We start from the raw sequence: 24,954 nt of genomic DNA on the forward strand, positions 1-24,954 counted from the left end.
GCAACTTGAAACAAAGTTGTGTGTGCAATTCTGTATTCAGAGGGAAAAAATTATCTGTTGGTTAAAAGTATATATTCTACCAGCTCTGTTTGTTTTCCATAAGCCTGGATGAAGAAAGTGTCTTAATTTTTAAAACTCACATTCAACTAATTTCCTACCTTCTCTGCTCCATCATATCTACATTTTATAAATTGTATTGGTGTTAGCTTCACAGTGTGCTTAAGGTGTTTCTTCCTTATATGAGAAGCTATATATAAGCTGCAAGGTGTTAAAGCCAGTAATTATTTGTGGTGTTTTTCTTTCTAAAGAGATAGAAAGGACATGATCAATGAATAGACTGATATATTATCAAAACTGAGGAATTTGCCCAGATCTCTGAATAATCATACATCCCATTTGGGCCTGTGTAAGTGGGGAGAATCTCATAATATATTTACCTTCAGTGTAGATGCAGGTGGTTTAAGTGTGGTGCCCTGGTTTAGATTCCAGAGCAAATAGGTTACCTATGATATTATCATTCCCAGAAATATATTGCCAAGCAGTGCCTTCTCAAGCCATATGGGTAAAGGGTTCACTTTGTCCCCCATGCTCCTCTGCTTGAATGCTTTTCCCAAGCTCCATATCAATCTTTAACTCCTCACTTTTAAATTAAGATGAAATACCATGGAGAAGAAAGGGGACATAAATACTTCCAAAATCCTAGCAAATAGGTTTTCTCACTCTTCCCTGTCCTAAGCAAGACACTTAAAATGATGAAGCCCATGAAGTCTTCTCTCTGCTGGACCAGGTATTTCCAAAGTTTTTGAACCAATCTCGAATGTTACAGCAGAATATATTTTTTTTCTAAGAAATCCTCCAATGTTGTTACAGAGTCTTCAACTCAGTGCCAGAAATATTTTGCTATGAGCCTGAGAAGTCTGTCAAAGTAGAAAATTTCAAAAAAAATCAGTACCATATCAGAGGAATGTTTGTTCCTTTTATAGGTACCCTGCCCTGCTTTTGGCATGGTGTCTTGCACAAATAAGCCCTCTGAATCTGAGCTGGGCTTCCTCTGTACGCCAAAAAATCCAACTGCAGAGCTTCTGTTATTCTGCTTTCAGATGCTGTTCCTGCAGCAGAGATGGAGGGTGACTTTATATCCAGAAGTTAAAAGGTGGAAAGAGTTTGGCCTTTGGGGGGGGTGGGGGGGGAACTTGAACTTATTTACATCTTCAGCATATTTGAAATTGCTGTTCAAATACCTGCCAATGTATTCATGACACATATCAAAGCTGAAGGAATGCATTTAAGCAAATGCCCTCTCCCAGGGTAATGATTAACACTGTGGGAATTCAGCTTGGTATTTATTGTATCATGAGACAAGTAAATTGAACTCCAAGCAAGTCATTATCTGTTGTTTTTTTTTTAAGTATGCAATGCCAAATTATTAACTTTTGTGGTAGAAGGGTAGTAAAAACACAGGTCAGGCAGTACCCATGGAGTCTTTTGAGACTCATTTGTTCACACCCTCTGTAGTATATAAAGAACAGAGTTCTTATAGAAGAAGGCTTCCTGTTTCCAATGCAGTAGCTGTCATTATATACATTTTAAAAAAATATACCTTTCTGTCTTCATTACTGTATTAAAAAATAATCCTTGCATTCTCTATTGATTTCTCACTCTTCACCATAGCAAACTGCACCTTCTGTCCTGTGCCTGTTTCAGTGGACCAATCAGTCCAGCTATTTTCCTGCCAGATTTTGGTATGATCATAAACATGTCAGCACTGTGCCTATTACAAAATCAAAATTTTCAACCTTCTTAATTCTGTAGGAAGGGGGTTTTACTTCACTAGAAAAGTACTTATTTTTCTTGAAATGTAAATATCACCTTTTAGGAAAGGTATTGCCTGGAATATTCTGCCTGAAACATGAATGCTGCAGAAAGTTATAAACACCTAAAATTTTGAGAATTTACATTAGAAGAAAAATACTTGGATGTTATTAACTATCTTGTTGATAAACCTGCATCTAGACCTTCCTGTCTGCAAAGACTTTAAGGTTCTAATTCCATTTTGCAGTTCCTGATTTTTTTCATGGTAAGCTAACACTGTTTAAAGGCTCAAATGTGTTTCACCTAATTTTCCTTATATCTCCAGATAGTACATGGCCAAGTTATTTAGATACAAATAAGCCTTGAGAATATCACCAAATCCATTCTAATTTCATTCATGCCTTGGAGATAATAATTTAAAGAGCTAGTCACTGCCTGCAATTAAGCATGGAGAAAATAGATCCGTCCCATAATTTATGTCTGCAAAGGTTGGGCTGGATTTGTAATTAATGTTTGCTCCTTTTAATGAAATACTCCAAAGGTCTGCACTTCTGTCATTCATGGAGGTAATTTTTCAATTGATTAGTAAAATAATACTTGAAAAGTAAATGCACCTGCTTTAGCACAGAAATGTCTTAGTCAAGTAGAGACAATGATTGGAGTGCTAAAAAAATATCATTTCAATACAGTAGAGACTGGAGTTTTACTCCTCCAGAATTCAGAACTCCCACTAAAGAGAAAAAAAAGAAAAGGTAATTAAACCTCCAACAACTTCCTCAGCATGCTTTCATCCAGTTTAATTCCTGGGTGGTTTTCAGCATAGCTAAATACTTTTATTTCAGGCACAAGCCTGAACTGCAAATGAAATATGTCTGGAAAGCACATGTTACAGCAAGACATTCTTTTTATATTTGTGTACCTTACTATTTTTGGAGGCCATGATCAAATCATTTGATATTGGAAATTTGTTTCCATTTTGGTTAAACACTTAAAATTTGACAGCTCATTTGGATTATATTCTTATTTCCTTTTCAGGATCAAACCTCTTCAAACCTGCAAAGTGGCAACACTTTCAGTTCCTGCAACTGCTGGTTTAAAATGGATGGTAATGTCCTTTCTACAGAACATCCACTATCAAAGCAAATGAAATAAAATAACAAGCCACCTCTGCCTGTTTTCAGGAAATTGATAAGGATTTTCTTTGAATTAATCACTCCAAAAAACAAGTTTGATGACTTCTGCTGCTTTGTTAATTTGGTCATTTTGACCCGAAGGTTTGCTATTCCTGTACTCCCGAGACCTCACGTTGTGTAGGAGTTTATGGGAATAGACTGTAAGTGGACCAGACAAGATGCAGAGCAGAAGCTACAGTCTGTGCCAGACTACTTGAGGGCCACAAACATGGTAATCCAAGAGGTTTTGAACCTTGTGTCATCTGGGACAAGGATTTTGCTTTCAGAGAAAGAAGCAAGAGGAGGGAATACATGTGGTGAAAGAAGCCCTTATCCAATGCTCAGCCTAATGGGGCAGAGTAATCCAGACAGTGGAGCAAGGGGATGAGAGTCAGAATATTTAACTTTAAAGATAAAAGTTTGTCATTTTAATGCTGCAGTTTTTGAGTCATCTGAAAGATCCAGTTCTTATTAAAGCAAAGCAGCACCTAAGGACTTTTAAAAAACAGCACCTTGAACTTAGTGTAACTCCCATTAAAGTCGATGGATGCTGAGTCAGACCTTAATTCTTTTTGCATCTTAGAGATTCAAAAGGTGAAAATCCTGGCACTACTGATGTTTTGCCATTGACCTCACAGGGTCAGGATTTCATGCTAAAAGCCATAAAATGGCACTGACATTTTGTCATTGCTGTCTTGGATCAGATTCATAACAGTGACCCAGGAGAGAAAAATCTGCATAATCCATTACTACTGTGCATCTACCCAATGCTGTCTCACCACCTTCTACCTTTTTTAAAGAGAAGGAATAATCTATAATTTTGAGTTGCCTTTATTTTAACTCAAGTGAAGAAGAATGGAAAAATCCTGGTATTAATTTTTAATAATGCTATTCTAACCTTCTAATTCTTGATTATTTAATATTTTATATTAATTTAATTGGGAAATTCTCTTTTGGAAATGAAGGAGGTTTTGTTGGGTGATTTGGGGTTTTTTTTCAATACCTATTCTAATAAGGCTTTGTAGTAAAACTGGAAGGCAAATTTCAGATTTATAGCACAGTTGGATGAAATGTTTATGATTAGCAGTGAGAACTATGAGGAGTTTATATAACTCCTTAATGATCCTTAACAAAATATTTAATTAAAAACCAGCTGGAAAGATAATCTTGGTTAATAAAAGGAAATCAGGGACGGAACTGATTTCTGTAATGGAAGAGTACTTGCAATATATAATAGATGCTACATATCATTAGCAGTAACACTAAACAGTAACAATAAGTAATAAGCAAGCAGTAACAATAAACTGAAAAAACACAAGATTTTTCTGCCCCTCCCCCATTAAATTTTCAAGATTGCAAATACAAAATATTGTCTGTACATACAGATGACAAAAGTAATAGATTCCAAATTCACGGATACAAATGTACTGAAAAATTTAAAATTTGGGCAGGAAATAATATTCTATATAACATGGTCGTATTGGCATAGCTCATTGCATTACTTTGTGGCAGTCCCTGTGTCCAGTGCTTTCAGTTATAATTCTGGTTCTTCCTTTTGACAAAGCTTGGTCCCCTACCAGCTTTGGTTTATAACTTTCATCATAGTGATAGACTTGCTGCCCTACTGGAATCAATGGGTTTGATGTATTTGAATACAGGCATAGCTTGAGCTGGGGGTGTTCTGCTTATTAAAGCAGTAGATGTTTACATTTGGAAATGAAAAAAGGCTGCTTGTGAGTTTTGTGCCCACTTTGTTTTTCCTTCATTAAAACTACTCTTTATTAGATAACTGCAGATCTTGAGACATTAGGGATACTCATATTGCTTAACTTGGTTTCTCTGACCTCTTTCTGAAGAAGTCTGTGGAGACTAATTTAAAAATCTCCCCTATATTCCTAGAGGAAAGTGATGTGAACATTCCTGTTTGTGTCAAACTGCGCTCTGAGTGCATGTTCTGACTTTACTGGAGTAGCTTGGGCTTTCCAGCCTCAATGAGGCCTCGGTGACCTCTGAATTTTATGCAGTCAAAGGTCCAAGTCAGGAATGGTATATTATTTCTAAGGAATGTGTATTTAAACATAAGTTAACAATAAGATTTTAACCATTTTCTTTCCTATTAACTTTAATGAAAGCATGTATTTATATGCTGTGCCTTTGAAAATTAATTTCCTGGCCTTCTCTAAGGATATAGGGGTTGTGCACAATGAATAGTTTTTCCTTGTATTATTTATGAACATAGGGGTATAATCTAGTAGCCACTCCCTTTGTACAATTTTTTAAGCCCTTTAAGTCACTTTAGTTGCACTGAACTTTGAGATGAGAATGAAGCCCTCTTTCTCTTTATTGGAAGTTTTTCTTAGAATGTGAAACATGTTTACTTCCAGAACACCGTGAAAATATCTCTTGAAGAGGTGCTTTGCAAATAAGCTATTATGGTACTAAAGAAAACATTGATTAGTTTTAAATGGCAGTAACAATTCAAGTGTATGTAAAGACAAGTGCATTTTCTTTTGAGGTTAACCCTCTGAATTTAATAATTGAAGGAAAAAATACAATAAGGTGCAATAGAAGAAGCTGCTGCGATGTGCATGATGCAATTATGACTGCCATAACTACAATTACCTTACCAGATCATAGCATGTTTTCTCCTCAGAGAAAACAAAGCAATTATTATTACTTTTTATTTGGAAATATGTACTGTTTGGAAAAAGTTGTATGCTCTGTGATGATTCTGTTGATTCAGAAAACCAGTCTGTTGGTTCAGAAAATCTGAAAATTCAGGACACCACATACAGTATCCAGCTGAAGCAATCTATTTATTTTTAATCTTGTCAAAGTTGTTTTCAAATGTGAAAATATTTTAGGGTATACCTTTGCCAGTTCCCTCAATTACATCATGTGACATTTTGCTTAACATACAAAAGACCAGAATTATTAGAAGAGAGATTTTGGCTGTGTATTGTGCAGTTTAACTTGGTGAAACTCATAAGTCATTAACTGTCTAGATCAGAGCCTGATTGTACAATTCACAGAACCTGTGTGCTGGAAAGATCCTGTGTGGTAACTGTGCCTACATAGTCAAATTTGTTGCATAAGGGAATACTATAACCTCTTCTTCATCACATAAAATAGGCCAAGGAGTAGGACTACAATTATGGTAGCAAAGATTCAGATTAGACATTAAAAAGTAGGGATATTAACTAAGAGGTTGTACTGTGTTAGGCTCAAAACCATATCGAGGAAAGGTGGTGGGAAGGTGTTTGGCTAATGAAAAAATATGTAAGTGGAAACCACAGTCTGATCCATAGTTCAGGGAGTTTGGTGTAGTTCCAGTAAGAAGCACATTTTAATTGGGATGGAGTTAAGGTTCCTTCATATAAAAGAAGTGTCTGGTTAAAGTATACACACTAAGTGTAATTTTAAGGATAACTTTCCACAAAGAAAGAGATCCAAGAGTCCCTTGTTATTCCTTGTGGGGTGTAGCTTAGGAAAGAGTGGTACAGTTGGATACAACCATTTAATTCATGTGCATCTTTGTTGCTCAAATCCTAGCTGTAACTCCTCTGTGTGTTGCAGCTCTTTGTGTTTCATATCAAATTTTCTGAAGTCTCTCAATCTGTTTTCCATGGATGCTGGTGTGTTCATACAGACATGTACACTTTCATTTGCAGTGATTTCTGATCTAGCATGGTTTTGTAAAGACCTCTAGCTCAGTAGCATTAAAGATGATAAATGAATGTATAAATCTAAGGGGAAAGTACTAAAGTTAATAGTGAGGAGGTTTTTTGCATAAAATAACCGTGGTTTCCAACATTTTACAAAGTCCCTTCTCAGCTTAATGTGTGCTGATAAAGATCCATTCTACTCCAACAATTTCCTCTCATCTCACCACCCCATATCTGCAGTTTTTCCTTATGTCTATTCCTCTTAAAATCCAATTGTCTAGTTATACTAGTATTTATTAAAAGCTTGACTGTAAGGTCTTTGTTTACCCAAAGATCTATTTTTATCATAACTGTTTATAATGATTAAACCTCAACAACTTAAACACTTTACACAAAATAATGTATTTTCAATAAATTGAAATATTAACCAATCATATGTAATGGTTCAGTTCTAGCAAATGGATTGCTAGAAATCCTTAGGGTTTCATATAAATTGAAAACTGTATTGACTGACCAGGCTGCACTCGAATTGCATTGCATTTGGATCAAAAAGCACAGAAAAAGTTCTCATTATAGTTCCCTGACATTAATTTGAGCATTTTTATATGTGTGTCCTATTAAGTACTTTAAGTGCTTTTTGATAATTGTGCTTTGTAGTTTTTACAGCACTTCAGCCTATTCCCAGTTCAATTTCCTCTTTTATCCGATGTTTGAAATATTGATTTCTGACAGATAAAAGCAAACCTTATAATCTCAGCAGCATGCAATAAGTGAGTAAGACGGGGCTACAGAATGCATCAGGGAATGGTCATATTTGAAACAGTCTTTGTTTTATTACATTTCGTCAACAGAATTTACTTACCGCTTGCTGATATTTATGTAAAAGCAGGACTCCTGATAGTCCAGTGATATTACCAGTTCTTGGTATACTTTTGCATTTAGTAAGATAAAAGAAGAAACTCCCTTGGTGGTTGATGATTGCAGCTGCTTAAACTGCTGTCAACTGGCTTGAAGTAACTGTGATTTATCTTCCTCAGATTGTGCAGTGTTGTGTCCGTGAACTTCCAGAGTTTGCATTAAAAAGTGACAGAACATCAGAGTGCCAGAAGCTTCTCATATTGTGGCCCTGAAGGGAAAAGCAAAAGAAACTGTCTTGGTCTGTGTTTGGAAACCCTGTCCAAAACCTCTGCAAAGCTCTTGTGACATGAAGGAGATCTTAAAGAAATGGGTTGGGATTTTGAACATGGACTAAATACAATTAAGGGATGCTAAGGGGTAGCATTGGTGCTTTGCATATTTTCAGGATGTTTCTTCTGCAATTTCTGAAAACTAGAAAGAGGAATCCAGTCCAATCCAATGAATAGTTAATGGTATGCTAAAAATTCAGTTTGAATTTATTTCCTTTTCATTATCCAGTGTAATCCAGTGTCTCACAAGTAACATTGCATTAAACATCTCTGCTCAGCTCCACCAGCACCCATAGTAAAAGAGCAGAATATACAGGGAATTAGCTGCTTCATTTCTGGCAGTATTGCTTCTGAAGCTGTGAAAATTCAGAATGCTGTTTTAGAAGGTGAGGAAAGTTCCTCAGGTTACACAGTAGCTTTGGCAATCAATAGTAAAGCCTATCAAGGTGAGAATGGAAGTCTCCGTCCTGAGCACCAGGTTTGGAGGAAACCGAGTGTCTTTCTCTTGAGGCATACATTTTTAAGAGGGATTCATGTACCTGACAAAACAAGCAGGTGCAATAAAGGAAGGAGGAATATGATTTTTAATAATTTAGACATTTTTAAGATGAGCACAGAGATTTTATTCAACCCCAAATTAGCAATTGTTAATTCAGAAACTTTTTTTTTGGCTCAATCCTGGAAACACTTAAAATTACTATCTTGCATCTAGACCTTTACATGCTTGGGTATAGAATAGTTTTCAAACTAAAGACATTTAAAAATGCTATTTTAGTGAATTTTGATTATTATGGACTGGAGCTGGAATTATGCCAGTCACTTAGCAGAAGTTTACTCTCCGATCAATTCAAGTTTTCATTACTAAGCAATTAGTGTTTAAATTTTTAAGTGATAAGCACTTAACTTCATTCTGGAAAAAGTGGGTTGGTGGTAGCAAAGCCTGACAGTGTTCTGAAGAATTTCAAGGCTGGAAAAATGATTTGGTTAAGGCTGTCAGGGAGAAAAGATCTTCTGAGCTCTATAGGCTTTGACGATAGGGCTGGAGGAGGTGGCAGAATGTGCTAGAAATGGTTCCTGTAGGGAAGAGAGAACAGAGGAGTAATTAGGAAGGCTTGTTAGCCTAGGACTTGGGTTTAATATAGTCAGAGCCAGAGCTCCAAACACAAGGATTATGGTGCATTGCCCAGTCAGTCCTCCCTCCATCCAGACTCCATCCTGGTTGCTGACCAATACGTGCCATGAAGTTCACATGCCAACGCTTAAGCACAGGCAGAAAATGCTGTTACTGACAGAAAACGAGGATGTACTGGAGCTAAACTTTGTGGGAAGGTTTATTCAGTGATGATTTGACAGTTGGGAAGCACGGACCAGCTGAACCACAGAACTGAAATAATTAAAGGACAGAAACTCTTGGTTGAATTATAATTTACAGCAATGTTATGCCATTGAATATTCAAGTAAAAATCTATGACACAAATACAGCAACCAAATCTCTCCATCTGTTTTGGAATAGGCTAGCTGCACCCCACCCAAATTTCTGTGTCTCAGCAGACCCACACAGAAATGTGTAAGGTGCAGGTTACATTCCTATATGTTCCCACATATATATATATATATATAAAGCATTAATACAAAGATTCTGCAGTGAGTGATATAACTGTATCTCCATTAGAGTTTCAAAGGAGCTACTTAGCATTTTTCATATTGGGTAAGTTATTTACAGTTCGCAATTTAAAGAAAAAAGCATTGGAAAAGGTTTATCTTCTAATAAATCAAGACCATTGTGACGTCAAGTCACAAAGCCTAAAGGTATAAAGGCAGTTGCAGAAGCTGTATCTTGAAAAATATCACATACACTATATAATATTGGGTAGCTGAATTAGAAGTACTTCTATGAAGAGTTATAAACAATTAGAAATGGAAAAGTAAAAAGTGGAAAAAATAGCACTGATGATTTTTGATTTGAGGTTCTTGTGGGAATCAGGTTGGGAAACAAGTTGAATACATCAACTGATATTTTCTAGTGGCCTCTGAATCTGACATTGTATATAATGCTGCAGGCATACACATTCTAGTATTATAGCTGATAGAACTATCTTGATGCTTTTATCTCTTAAATTTAATCTTAAAATTTAAATCTCAGTGTTGCAACTGTTGGCACTGAACACATCAAACTAGCACTGGTAAAACTGAGGTGTTCAACAGCTTCAGAACACTAAACTGTAATATCCCTAACCTTGTACATGGGAAGGATTGTGTTGGCCTCAAACATCTATTTAGTTGCTTTGTTTGATGGGAAACAATGTCTTTGTGTAAAACAAAGAAAATTAATCAGAGGTAATTCATCAGACAAGCTCAGAGCAAGTTCAGGTGTGCAAGTGCAATTGCCTGTGATTAAGTGGACATGCAGCTACCTATTTAACCTAAAATATCTGTAATGGAAATCTGTCTAGATTTTCTAGGACTTTTTAAAAAATAAAGTTGTTTCCAGTAATAAAAAAGAGTGACAATGCTTCACCAGGCTCTGTTTTGGTGCTAAAAAGTATTTAGTTACAAGCAATGATATCAAAATATTGAAGTTCAGCTAGTTTTGTTGTTCCTGTCTCTTTGTTTCTGTACTGAAATTTTTGAAGTGCTGCAGAAAATTTTGGAATGACATTTTGGAGAGTTTCAACTAAAATGATTGGAATATCTTGGTGTAATGCATGCAGTCAGTTCAAAAGGTCTGATTTTGGTCTTTTGCACATATGTTTGAAAGTTGAGCAATATGTGCCATTTTTCACTGCTTACCCATTTTTTGACTATTTGAAACAGAATTTCAACATGAATCCCTAGTCATTACATCTGTCCATACGAGTGCTCCTTACTTATAAGTGCTTATTGCTAATAAGTTGTGTCCTCTGTTACACAGTCAGATGAAAGTACTGCATCTTGTGCCCCTCCAAAATATACACAGTGTGTACACTACAGGCATAAACTGGAATTTTTAAAAGCCTGTTTTCTATTTTGACTCACTGCTGTAAAAGGTCAGAGGAAGAAATTAAGTCACCTTCACAGGTGTCTTCTCTCACCTTGGGCACTCTGACCATCTGTGTTTTCTATTTCCATGTACATAAGGAAACAAAAACATTTTAATGACAGTAAATACTATTTATAGTAAGTTTACTTGCTCTGATGATTTCTGCTTACCCGAGGAAAACAACTTTAAAATTTTACCTGAGATTTTTGGAGCATTTTTTCAATACAACTAAGGTATTTTAAAAGGACTATTTTTAGTAGGACCAAGCCTTTGGGACTCCAATAGGATGCTTGAGGAATCAGCGCTCTCTGAGCTTGTTTGCAAGTATTTATTTCTCGGTAGAAATTAGGCAAACCAATAATATTTGTATACGTTGCTATAATTAAGAAAACAACTCATCTACAAAACTCGTGTGGGTTGAATCCTGTGTCCACCTCAGCCTTTGCAGCTGCCTGCTTCCCTTCACCGCCCTTGGTGTGTGCAGCGCTCCTGCTGCAGCAGCGGCCGGGGCCGCGCACGGGGTGCCCGTGCGCCGTGGGGACACGGGAACGCGCAGCCCCAGCCCCGCACCGCCCAGCCTGGAACTTCTCGGCAGCTCCCCTGCTCCCCCTGATTTCCTTGTTCAACAAAGTGTCCGAAGTGTCGGGAGGATGATAGCGAGCCATTACGCTACGGAGCCAAATGGCAGTAATTCTCGCATTTTGGCTCCTTAATGCCGTCTTTAGCTGAGTGGGAAAGGACACAGATTCTTGTTTCAGCATTTATTATTGGAAAAAAATGTGGCTTTCGAAAGATGAATATATTTCAAATATCAAATCTCTCCCTATGCTGAGCTAAATGCTGCCTTGATGTATGCCCTGTACACCCTAAGTTGACAGATGTGAAGTACAAGTAAGAGCAGAATTTGACCACCTAAATTTAACATAATAAGATTATGAATACTGCAAGGGCAAAGGATTTTCTAAACATTGAATGCTACAGTGTGCCTGAATTCTGCTTTCAGATTTAGTCCTAGATAGTCTGGTTGTAGGGCTGTGCAGTAACAAAGCAGCAAAGGAATATAAATATTTTGTGTTAAGGATATTAAATGTACAATGTTTAGACAGCTACTCAGTGATGTACTGGGAGGATTGCATGTAAGTTTACCCTTATATTTTAACCTTTTTCCCCCCTTCCTTTCTCAAATATTTAGAAAACATTCTTATCTCAGAACATATTCAGGAAAGGGTTCCTTTTTTGCTTGAATTATTTAAAGTTATAATGGGAGTTTTCTGCTGGATTCTGGGGAGGTTTTATCGATGATAATGAAACCTGTTTTTACCAGTGTTTGCAAATGCAGAGCACATTATTCCACTGAAACATTTGCCAGTGACTGTGGCAAAGGTTTTTCATAGTGACCACTGTCATGGCCTGGTCTTTACACAGAAGCAATTGCCACATGACATCTTGTACACCCACATTTTTTCAGCAGCTCCATGTAACAAAATAATTTATTTTGCAAAATAGCCAGAAGCAGATAGGGAATCTTCCAGTGAAACAGGCTCCTAACAAGCTTTTCTCAGTTTCACCAGTGGTGGGATTTCCAGCAAAAAGTGATAGCAAAAGACCTCTTTTGCAACAAAATAGATGTAACTTGGTAGTTCGTGCTTATCAAGTTGAAATCTGAGGATCCAATCAGATAAAAGATTTTTCAGAAAGGTTACAGTGTTTTAGCTGTCAGCACTGATTAACAAAGTATATCTCAGATGACTCATTTTTCATTCTTAACTTTTGGCTTCACCTTTCCTTGCAAATGATTTGTGGGGAAAAAATGCACATTTTCATCACATATTTTGTGAAGGGTCTAGAAAAGGACATCAACACAAATATACCCAAACTCAACAGCTCTTAGGTGGTCCAGGCAGTCACCTGGGATATGAGAAATGCAGACTCCAAGCATGTTTTACTAGAGCAAGAAATGTAACTCTAGTTTCTTTCATTACCAGTCAAATGAGAAAATTATTGGGTTGGTGGATCCTCTGAGAAGTTATGAAGGGCATCTATCATAGTCTTTTCCAAACATCTTTTTCTCGTTTAAATAAAAAACTTACTTTCCAAAAGCTGTCTTTGCCCAGTGACTCTTCCTCCAGCCCTAGAGCTCTAATCTCTTGGGAAATTTTCTTCAGGGCTATTTTGGCTAAAAGTAGTTAGGTCTTTACTTACATATTTCTGTTGTAGATTAGCATGTTTCAGGTTTTTATCCCTTTGTCTTTTTAGAAATGGATGGATATTGGTCTAGCATCATGCTTACCATCACCCTTACCATGAGGCTTCTTGGCTGTGGACTTATAAAAGCCTACTTATGCAACCCAAGTCAGTCAGAAATGTATTCCCTGAACCCCTGTTTGCCAAAGAAGGCAAAGAAATTACTTTCAAAACCAAGAGGCTCCACAAAATCAGAGCCTTTTCTCCATATGAAAGAATAAAACTGCTTTTTTTCAATATATGCAGAATAAAATGTTTTCATTTTTCCTTCCTAGATGGCTTCTTTTGAGAATTTGGTTTTTGTATGTTTACACAATTGTGGTGGCATTGATTCCCTACCAGCATGGGCAGGACAGCAGTAATGAGAGCCTGGAAACACCTGGGAGCTCTGTGTCCTTACCTTAACAAGGCAGAGCTGTGAAGAGAAACAGCAGGAATTTCAGAAGTTCACTCGAGGAAGGTGCCATGCTTGAGTCTGGCTGGAATTAAAAGGCTGCGTTTTTGGATGTCTTAGGAGGAGTGTGCTTGTGTGTCCTGCAGATCTTTCACTACAGAGTGGGCCACTGCCACCACTGCCTGCTGCCACCAGGCTCGGAGTAAGCATAAAGGTCTTCTCGTTTTGTTAGAAGAATGAAATCTGGGCTAAAGGGAACACTGCCTAGGATTAAAAAGGTATGAAATTTGTGTTGTGTGTGCTTAAGGAAATGACAACTGCCTCCACAGCCCTTCGGGGCAATATCTTAGTGCAGAGTGTTATCTTAATTTTATCCTCTTGGTTCATGCAGAAAGCACCTATAGGGTAAAAAGTCAGGTGTTTCTTCTACAGGGATATTTTATGTAGGATGGTGCTGCCCAGGATGCAAGGAGCACTTGCTACAGCATTCCTGAGCACTGTGCATTCAGGATCTGAGAGCTTAGGGAAGTGCAAAGAGATTGTGTAAAAAATGCTCTGAAGGTTTTTTTCACTGTATTTACATACTGCTCCTAATGAAAATGGCATCTTCTGTGAGAAATGACAGACTGTGGTTTCACCCAGCTGCATGGGCACTGTACTTCCCATGGGATAACTGGATTTTGCCACTGACTTACGGAGCCTTTACTTGTTCAAGTGTCTTCCCTTCTCTGACCCTTTTCATTTCTTTCCTGTAAAGTACTGTTTGCCATGATTTTGCTGTCTAAGAGAAGCTTACCCTGCCTTTTCAGGAGGGCCCATTATTTGTGCTTTAGGCTTATGTTATTAGTAGTATTTAGCTTTTTGCACTGATATAACATAGAAAATACCTATATGGTAAAGGATTGTATGGTCCTGGCTTGTGCTTTGTGGTGATACTGAAATCTGAGTAAGAATCACTGGTGCAACTCACTTACATGAAAATATGAGTCTTATACCTTGAAGGACAGGTATTCCTGACAACAGAAACTGTATTTGGCTATTAATGTTCCTAATTTAAAGAGGAAAAAAAAAGAGTTAGGGATAGGGAGGAAAAAAAATCTAAAATAAGGTTGTCCCTGTAGTAAAAGCAGACATTCAGCTATTATAAATTGGCAATGATCCACTGGCTTCCACAGAGCTATGCTGATCATACCAGCTGAAGAACTGACCCTGAATATTATCAAAGTTTTCTTGGAGGTGGCAGGAAAATAAATCCTTTACAATTTCCTTTTCAAGAACTCAGGATTTCCGTTTCTATAACTGCAAACTTTCAGAATGAAATGTGGAGCACAGAGACAGGCAACACCACACTGACTGTGTTTGATTAGGGTAATCCTTTTTTTCCTTCTATGTGGTTACTACAGCCAAGCAATTATTTATCATACTTCCAGTTGCTTGAAGCACTGTAGACTACAGGTTAAATATTCTCATGTCAGTGTGAGCTTCTGCTCCAAGTTCTCATTGAAATCTAATGACTTTCATCTTCAAAAGAAATTTTAATGAGCTCAAAGTATCTACCCTTCTGTTTTAATTGTTGTACTTTGTACACTTCACATTCTGCAGATCAAAACCTCCTATTTTTCTTATTTTTTCACCTGAAAATGCTGTTGACAAGTTCTTTCCAGAGCTCTCTTCTTCTGTCCACTTTTTATTGGTCATATTCATGTAAGATATAAATCCAGAAATATGCAACACATACACATTTAAAGCCTGTAACAGATCTAGTACTTACCCCTGAAGAATGGAATATGTGCACTGTTACTTTGATTGGCCTGAGATCAGGGATGTCTCAGATGTGGGTGCCTGTAGCAGTCAAATAAACCCATTAAATCAGTGGTAATAAATGTATTTGGTATGAGTACCAAGACTTTTCCTGGATTGCACGTGGAACAAAGCACAGAAACAAGTTTTTCTGTGCTCATGTGTATAGGCAGCTACACATGTACTGTTGTCCTCTCCTTTTCTCCCTTCATGGGCCTGCTGCATCTATGTCTCAGGTGCCATTTGTTCAGTCCCATCGGCATCTTCACACATTCTTGTGTTTCCATAATCCCCTTTTGCTATGAGCATCCTGCTTTCACTCATCCTCATAAATATTAATTACTGTGGTCTGGTTGAGATAAATACAGTTAGACAGCTTTTCAAGTGGAAACTTATTGGGTTGTTTCTATAAAGCTGCAGTCCTGAATTCCAAGTTCTGGCCAATATTTAGCATGTAAATGAAATGGGTGTGACCTGGGACTGGCTGCCAGCAATTGTAGGGATTAGAGTGCTCTGAAGTGTCTGGCTTTAATAGTTGAGTTTCCAGTATTCTTCACAGGAGGCATTTGATTCATTCTGTTCCTCCAACCCTTTAGAGAGCATTATTTCCCCTTTGGTTTCTTACAAAGTTCTGTAATCTATAGCATTTTAGCACCTTACATCGAAGTGTGAAACATTGCTGTGCCAGAGAGAGTGACCATGGTAAGTCATTGGCATTGCATGCACTGAATGGAGAGAGACTGAGTGACCCTTTGATCAGGTCTACAGATCTAGAATTCATTTTCTATTGTGCTCCTCTGGTTGTCCAGTAGATGAGACTAAGAGCTGTGCAGTGCTGCTCCAATAACAATGGCTAGCAGACTCTTAAAGGGTTGGTCTCTGCTAATTACTAAAGGTGGGCCACCATTAAATTTAGATGTAAACTGTTAATAAATATTAGCAAAAAGTTCATTAATGTTCTCACACAGTTTTGTTACTGCATGAAACGTTTTTGGGAGAATGCAGGGGAAGAGTTTTTTGCTTGATCATGGGAAATGAGGAATGCTGCACAAAAATGTTCTACCTGTGCTTCAAAGAGGTATAAAGTGCATCCATCCTGGAAGATTCAATTGGATGTATACTGCATGAAAGAAAGATTCAGACTCTTGAAGCTCTACAGACTCTGTGTGGTGTTTAGAATAACTGTTAAATCCATTTTCAAGAATCCTGAAGTAAAACAGTGAGACACAGATCTAGATCAGATCTGAACCTTTGAGTATTCTTAAAATAATTTTTTAGCAAATAAATTGCAAGCTGATACTTGTGCTCATCTCCTTATATGATGCTCTAGGTTTAGAACTCAGTTACTAGTTATTAAGGAATTTTCAAAATTGTTCTTTTTTAGCTACTTAATTTACTCTCAGCCATCCAAAGACAGATTGGTAGGATATAAATGAAATGCTATAATTATACAAGGGAGTGGGTCGCTGACCTTTGGATTGCAATATCTTGTCTCTTTTGTCCTTTCCTTATACCACCCAGTCTACAGAATGAAATTGCATCTTTTTCTTTGGTTGTCTCAAGAATGAGGTGGTATTGGAAACTAGTGAGGCATGGCAAAATGTAGGTGTTCATAGCTTGCAATAATTTACCCATTTTCATTTTGTTTGATTTTATTAACACCTGTGTCTCCAGGGAACACAGGGATCAGGGGAGGAAAGGAGAGAATACTTCAACAATAATCTAATGATCAGCACTTACGGTCCCCCCCAAGCCCTGCTGCTATGTCAAATGTCAAGATACATCACAGCCAAGCAATTTATAATACAAAATGCGTGTATATATAAAGGAAGAGGTGCAGATGGTAGGAAGCTGTGTGTCATGACATACACACATACATGGAGGACAGCTAGGGAGTCATTAAAAATATGGATTTTTTTTGTGATGCAGTGGCTGTTTGTCAGCTGGTGTAATTGGCATACATCAATGGAACCACTCAGAAATACACCTTCTGAGGAATTAGGCACTTAATGGAAGTTAATCAAAATTCCTTATAGAAGACTAAAAAAAAATGTCTTGAACAGAAATTGGAGACAAAGGAAAAAGCACATCAGGAAATATGGGATTGTAGTCTGCTGAAGATTCATCTGGGTATTAGTTTCTGGAGTATTTCTGTAGATATTGGTATTCTAGGCAGTAATCAACCAAAGTATTCTGAGATTTGAGAAATTACAGTAGTGTTATGTTAGACCTGATTTAAACATAATCAAATAATTTCATCAGCAAACTTTTAAAGTCAGAATCAAAACAGGAGTTTTATTAGTGTCATTTCCTTTTCTTGTCCTTTTTAGTTGTTAAAAAACTTTTTGAGCACTGTGTAAACATAGCATTGTATTGGCTTAACTGTCAGTATCGTATTTTTTAACATTATAAAATGAATCTGCAAAGGGTACTATGGAACTATCCCTATTTTGCTCATGTGTGATTATTTGATCTTGGTTATTAACAAAGCTACTTCTTTCTTTGCTTCTAAATAAATCCTATGTGAATTCTCCATATTCATGCAAATGCTATACATTTAGCAAAGCTTTTCCTAAAAGTCCTATTTGCTTTCCATTTCTGAATGTTTCTCTGTGTATTGTATTAATAAGACTGGCATAGATAACAACCTGAAAAACTTCTGCCACATTATAAATAAAATTTTTAAAAAGGCATAAAATAGCTCAGTTTCACAGTCGCTTTTCATAAGGACTTAATATCTTCAATATCTGACTGCAGTTATATAATTTTTGCTGTTATATGCTCTGATCTTTCAGACATGAATTCTTTGCTCACAATCTCAATGGGAGGGTTTGTTCTTTTCTTTGTTTTCCTGTGATTCATATATATGGGAATCTGGTGACAAGGAAGGATTGAGAGGAAAGGAAGGGTAAAGTGCAAAAAAACCATGCAGGCAGTTCTTCCTCATCACCTGTCTTGTCCTAGGAAAAATCGAAAGTAACACAATTTTTAAGATACTGGTATTACATGAGTTTAAAATGTGGAGGGAACAAATCAAGCCTACTGCCTAGCTCTCCTTTGTGACTCTTTATAAACATCCTCATTGATTTTTTTTATTTTTTTTTCTCTTTGGGTACAAGAGTAGAACAGGTAACAGTGTCAAGTTTGATATTTAGCAAAACAAGACGTTGTTGTAGTGTCTTATTGTGCAGGTACCATTTCCTAATAGAAGCCCTCAAGACATGAATTATGACATCAGTAAAAGCATATTGAAATGGAAGGTACAGAGTGGTTTATATGCTAAGAGAGAGCTGGATTTAAAAAAATATTTGTAAATTGAAAAGCCTGTATTCTCTTTTGAATGACTTCGGGTTTTAAGTCTTAGGACCTTGAGTCTTCAGCAAAGCACATAAGGGTATTTGCACTGCAGAGGACAGTGATCTCTGGGCTAATGTGGGATAACCCACCTCTGCAGTCAGGAGCAGGGCAGCAAGGTGATATTGCACTTTTATTGCACTCCCTGGGAGGAGCTTTGTGGTGCCTGAGCTGGTGTTTCTGATCACACACCTGCACTGTAGAGGTGGCAGCTCATTTAGAGTTACCACAAGCATTTATACACATGGCAAAACATCAGAGTAATCAACCTTATCAGATCTGTGGTTTAACATGCTTGTGAAACATTGGTTTCACTTAGTTGAATTTTTTAATAATAGGTCTTTTTAGTTAGAATTGAACATGAGTAAGGTTTCAAACAAAACATTATTTAAAATTTAAAAGATCAAATGGGTGTCCCTGTGAAAATAGTCTGGTCAACTAAAAAACAGCTGCAGTTATTTGTGGGAATAAATTCAATCTTGTGAATTTTCTTAGTTGAGTGAGGGAGAACATGAATAGAGAGAAAGACAAAAGGTTGTGTAGCAGCAAAAAGAAAACCACAGAACATCAGGAAGTGAAAACCGAAGGCACCTCAAATGGCTGCAGGGACCTGCCGTGGTTGTCAGTACTCTCAAGCCCGGGTTTGTTTGTAAGTCCCTGGTTTTGTAGCAGGCAGTGAGAGCTGAAGGCTGTGACAATCCTCTATTGCTTCAGTGCTGTAGGGCCAAGCTTGGGGGAAGAATGAAAGGTGGCGAGCAGCTGTGTGAACAGGCAAACTCTGACGTTATCTTCCCCCTGTCTTGATCTCAGTCGATCATCTGTCACATGCTGTTGCTCTGTGAATGTGCGAGAGTGTAATGAAGTCAGAGGAGAGAAGCACGGCCCCTGTTCCCCAAAGAGCCACATGGTGTGCAGGTGGGCAGCAGAGCTGGCCGGGCAGAGTAGGAGGGAGAGGAGTGCATTAACACGTTCAAGAATTTACATCCTCGTGTGTATGTGCCTATGCTATTACTTCCTGCATGTTGAGAACTCCTCTGGTGTTTCCCAATTCCATCACCTCTACAGAGGGTGAAGCTGTCATCTCTTCCTGCAAGTGAAATGAGTAACACCACAGGTTGTGACTGTCGAGGGATACTCACTTAAAAAGTGTTTCAATGTTTCAGCAATCTGAGTGCTAAAATTTGGCTGAAAGGCAGTTTAAACTCTCATGCTAATTCCAATAGAACAGGTAATTTCTTGCAAGATTTTAGGCCTGGTTCTCACTGTTGTGTTACAAGAGACATCACTAAAACACTGTAGATAAACTGTAAAATTTCAGCTCATGAAAGAGCAGGTGTCTTGCATGTCTGTGTTAACCTGTTTCTCAGAAACTGGTAGGGACCATATTCCAAGAAGTTTAATTGGATGCTGTTTATAAACTGTACTGAATCTGGACTGATTCCAAGACTGCTATTATTATACTAAACTGAACAATGAGAACTCCATTTAAGTGGCAATTATGGTGCTAAGCTATGTGATGCACAGATAGTTCTTGTGTCTAAATTTCTGATCTGATGCACCCCATGAGAGGCACAGCAGTGAGGACAGCCTAAGTTACCACTTGTTCTACTGTAGTGCTGTAGAAATATTCTTTGATAGCTGATTATAACTCTCCAATACACTTCCAGTGAGAACCCCTTCTGCACTCACTCTGGGTGCTGGTTAATTTACCCTCTCACTCTCCTAGAAGTGCTGTGAGCTCTGTGCTTCCTGTGAAACTACTACAGTAGATGCTCATTGGGGATGAGCAGAAAGTTTCACTGTCCTGTCTTCAGCAGGAGCAAGGTTCAGGTGACTCTGAATATGCTGAATATGGTGTTCAGTCCACCACACTCTCATCAGAGGCATTCCATGCACCATGTGCTTTACTCAGAAGTTGTAAAAAAAGGTTACCTTCTGAATTCCCTTCAGAAAGTATCTCCTTCTTTGCCTTTCCTAAAACAGACCCCCTGTTGTCTAGATTTTCAGTCTGGCTTGACCATTCTCATGGGTAACTGTCCTTTAATTGCTCTGCTTCTTTGAATATGTACTAATAATCCATTCTACCCAATTTTTGCCTCCCACCATCTTGGAAATACAATAAAATCAGTATGAAAACTTGAAACAAACCATTGAATTCCCAAGTCTGAAAGCTGAAATTCAAATTAGTTTTGAGTTCATAAAACTCAAACATAAACATAAATTATTTCTCTAATACATACTATAAATGTCAATATGACAGACATTTTTTTACCAAAATTAGTGGTGTTCTGCTAGATTAAAATGTATATTCTTATTACAAAGTAATCTCTTAAATGTCTTTCTCCTGAAATAGGCCTTCACATGAAACTACAGGTTTCTGCTCTAAATATTCTGTGTAATAAAGCTGCTTGTTTTTTTCCTCTTCCATTAGAAAAGTACCAAAAAACTGTTCAAGTGTATTCGTGGTAACAGTTTCAAAGAGTAAACTCCTTGCTGATGGAGAAGCAACACATGAGCTTTCTTTGTGTAATATTAAATCATAAATACCAGAAAAAAGGTTGAGGGTTTTTTTAAATTAATATTAACTGCGTAACTTGATTTTTTTGGTCAAATTTCAGAAGCCCTTTATCCTCAATCTCAACAAATTGACAAGCACAGATAGCATCAAAGTCTTTTTGTGAAATTATTACTGGTTTTTGAAAATGTAGGTCATATCTTTGTAGCAAATTTAAATAATCCTTCCAAACATAGACTTATCATAAAAATCCATTTATTCCATGATTCTATCTGAATACATAAATCTACACAAATCCAAATTGTTTCAATAATTTCTTCTGAAGGAGATTTAACAAACAATTATATTTTTCAATCCGTGCAGAGCCAAGGGAAGATATGAGAAAGGCTTATTCCAGTATGATGGATGGTTTTATGACTGGAGAAAATCCTGAAGAGACAAACTAAGCATACATTAGTTCCTGCCACTTACTCTGAGGGCCTAGAGCTGATAACTGTTCCATAATGATCACAATATTTTTATTCAGGTTTTTAAATTTTTAAAAATTTCTTTTCTTATCTTTATTTATCAGAATTAAATGCAGAAACACAGAAATTTCCTCACACCTTTTAACATGTTTGCTAATTTGGAGACAAAAAAGGAACCTTCTAAATCTCACAGAGAGAATCAATGAGCTGGCAAGAGTTTCTGTAAAGGGTGAATATAGACGTGCTTGAGACTTCAATATGTGAAGCTATTTATCTTCTGTAGTTGTAGGAACTTGTGTCCCGTTATTACCTACTTGCATGTAATAGCTGAATGTTTGACATGCCCTCAGTAAGTTTTTAGAAGGTTTGGGTATTAAAAGGATGGAAAAAAAACATTGTTATGAGCTGAATAATGCTTAAAGAACAACAACATCTTCCAGATGCTGCCAGGAGTAGCCTTTAAATAGATGAAGTTAGTTATTGTCCTCTTTTCTTTCTCTTTCATGGAGAAGGTTCACCAAAAGATTTGTAACAATATCATCCCTAGATGATATTAACCAAAAAAAATAGCCTAAATTGCCATTCATCCCTCTGCTGAGCTACTAAGTAAGGGCAAACCATTCCCTGGTATCAGATTTGTTTTGATTGCAATTTTTTTTTTTATTGTGGTAGGAGCCTTTCACAGAAGGAAAATAAAGGAATCAGAAGAAAAGACAACATTATAGTCAACTTTGGAAGTCTATTTGCAGAAAAGTGGTTTCTGGCAGATTAAACATTGTAAATTTCAGTGCTTCATAGTAGTGATAAACTTTCCTTCTCCTGGAAACATCTCTTTCTAGGCATAATGGCAATATGTCAGTTTTAGCATGTTATAATGAAGCGGTGATGTTCACCCTGAGCAGCACAGTGCAGAGCTGAGGCACCAGAGTGAGGAGGCTCACTTGCCTGGGTAGCAACAGGTGTGCCAGGTACACAGAAACTGTCAAATGTATGGAAAGCTTTGAGAAAAAAAACTCCCAAGTGTAGCTTCCAAATACTGTGCACCAGACTTGAGGATGAGCCTCTTGGGATGTGCAATCAAACCAAACAAGCTCTAGTTACCTGAACAAATTGTGGGTCTCATCCAGTATAACTGATAGCACTGGGGCCAGATTTTGAAATGAACTAGTGAAGATCACTGCTAGAGATCTTTTCATCTCTGCAACCCAGTCTTTTAAGAGCTCAGTGGCCCGTGCCATGAACTCCACCCTAGTGGGCACTGACCATGGCACAAAGCTTTTCACCAGCCTGTGTGCACACCGGTGATCTCTAACTCTGCCAGCTGCACTGCCTGTGTGCACATCCTAGCCCTCCCTTAGCATGCTGAGTTCCTGATGGAACCATTCTTCCTCGCAGCAAAGCAGTTTCTATTCCTCACTTCACACTGATGCTGTGTTCTGCACAGCCTCTGAGCTGCTTAAATAGCCCAGTGTCTGACAAACCATCTGCATTCAGAGCACTGGTGTCAGGGCAAGGACACATGGTGCCTCTCGAGGGAATTGAACACAGGACGAAACACTAACACTCAACCTGTTTCAAATAAATAATCTTTCTTGCTTTAAAGAAGTTTGATGCACCGAGCTCTGGTCTGTTCTGAAAGGCCCTTCTCTGACATGCTGAGTTGTTTCTTTCAGTGTAAGCAACTGCCTCCTTCCCAGCAGACAGAGGAATCAATAAACTGGATTCAGATTACTGAGAGTGCTGATTTAAGTGAGTGAGTGAGAGGGGTGGGTTTAGTCCTGTAGCATTCATGGTTTGTGTGTGTGTTTTGTATTTATAAACACAGATGGCCTTTGCAATTTTTACTGATACTTTTGTTCCATCTGAATATTCAACTTGCTGTCTGTCTAATCAAATCCATCATTTGGGGCATATTCTGGCTTGTTCTGCAGCTCAGTCACAAGCACATTAACACCAGTTCAGCTTCCCTTGTTCACCTTCGTAATACTATTGAAATCACATGGATTTAAAAAGAAGTGAGGGTTTGGCATCTTTCACAGGCTCTTTTATTCACTGAGTAAAGGGTCACTTTGACCTCCCTTGTATTCTTATTGCCAGAGTCTAACAGGTAGACCAAGTCTGTTGGCTGTGCATACCAAAAACTCCTCTTAAAGCCAACAGAAAATTAAGTTTGGGTTTTTGTTTTAAATTGGGAAAATGCCATTCTCTGGATCAAAACTATTACTGGATTCAGTGAAAAAAAGGTTTAAATAGTTCAAATGCAATTTGTTAGAGTTCTCTTAACATGTACACAAAAGGCTGCTTTAATGCTCTGTTAGGCTGTATTTTTTAAGGCATGAAGTTTGCTTAAGAAAAATTGGTTGAGAGAACTTGAGATAGATAAAAACATGAGTACAGTACTTAACTTTACACACAGCATTACCAACAAAGTATTCTGTAGAGACTGAGCCTGAACTGCCTATGGAAGTTCTTCACTTCAGCTGGGTATTGAAGGTTGTGTTTTATGAATACAGTACATTAATTGATAGGTATGAGGTAGCAATCAAAATGTAAATAGAACTTGGTTTACATTAGTGCCAAAGTTTGCTGTATAGATACATAATATATGTTTTTAGGATGCTGAACTCAATTTCAAAGCATATCTTTAATTCATGAATTGTTGAAATGAATTCCATTTGTGGCTTACAAAATATTGTGATTAAAAATTATGTTTTTTCTGAGCTGAACCAACTTAATAATTTCACATTATTCCGGTATTCAAAGCTGAACCTCTTGTTTGTTCCACAGTCATTGCTACCTTTTTTTAATATTATGAAATAATGTTCAGTTGACCAGTTACTTTCACTGTGACAGCTGCACTTTTGGTAGATTCTGATAAATGCAACTTAGGTTAAAGGCAATATTTCATTACTGTTATTGATAGATACCCCACATATTTAAAGGACCATATTCAGAGGCGCATGTTGTGCCGTTCCTATTTATGTATTTATGATTTGTGTATGAAGTTACTCAGTGGGATAAAACTCCTCAACTGCTCTGCTTTCCACTAACTGAATAGAGGAAAGGGCACATACATCAACAGGGATGGTTTTTACCTTGACCCTTTTGTTCAACTGTCTTAGAGATCTCATTCTTCTGAGTGTCCAAAATTAGGTCACCTTAGATGAATTTCCTCTTCCCCAGGTGCCCTGATAATAAGTGCCAAGCAGTTACTCTTTGAGTTGTTGAAGAAACCCCTTGGGGAGAAGGCATTGCAGGAGTCCTGCAGGTAGAAGCAAATTAGGTATTTATTCAGGGAAGTCTGAAGTCAGGGGAGAGTTGTCAA

The 24,954-nt window shown here is 37.5% G+C and overlaps 1 protein-coding gene across 3 annotated transcripts in view; it reads left to right on the plus strand.

The window, feature by feature from the left end:
- The window catches only part of SALL1 (spalt like transcription factor 1), a 206,170-nt gene that overhangs the window by 136,136 nt on the left and 45,080 nt on the right, over positions 1 to 24,954 (plus strand). Inside the window, exon 6 of one of the 3 annotated variants that reach the window (XR_011154496.1) lies at positions 2,848 to 2,917. The exons of the other annotated variants lie outside the window; for them this stretch is intronic. The gene's annotated coding sequence lies outside the window, so the exon portion shown is untranslated. The remainder of the gene's footprint in view (positions 1 to 2,847; positions 2,918 to 24,954) is intronic. 3 annotated transcript variants of the gene reach the window in all.

Source organism: Aphelocoma coerulescens, chromosome 11 (genome assembly GCF_041296385.1).
Source record: "Aphelocoma coerulescens isolate FSJ_1873_10779 chromosome 11, UR_Acoe_1.0, whole genome shotgun sequence".
Taxonomy (NCBI): Eukaryota; Metazoa; Chordata; class Aves; order Passeriformes; family Corvidae; genus Aphelocoma; species Aphelocoma coerulescens.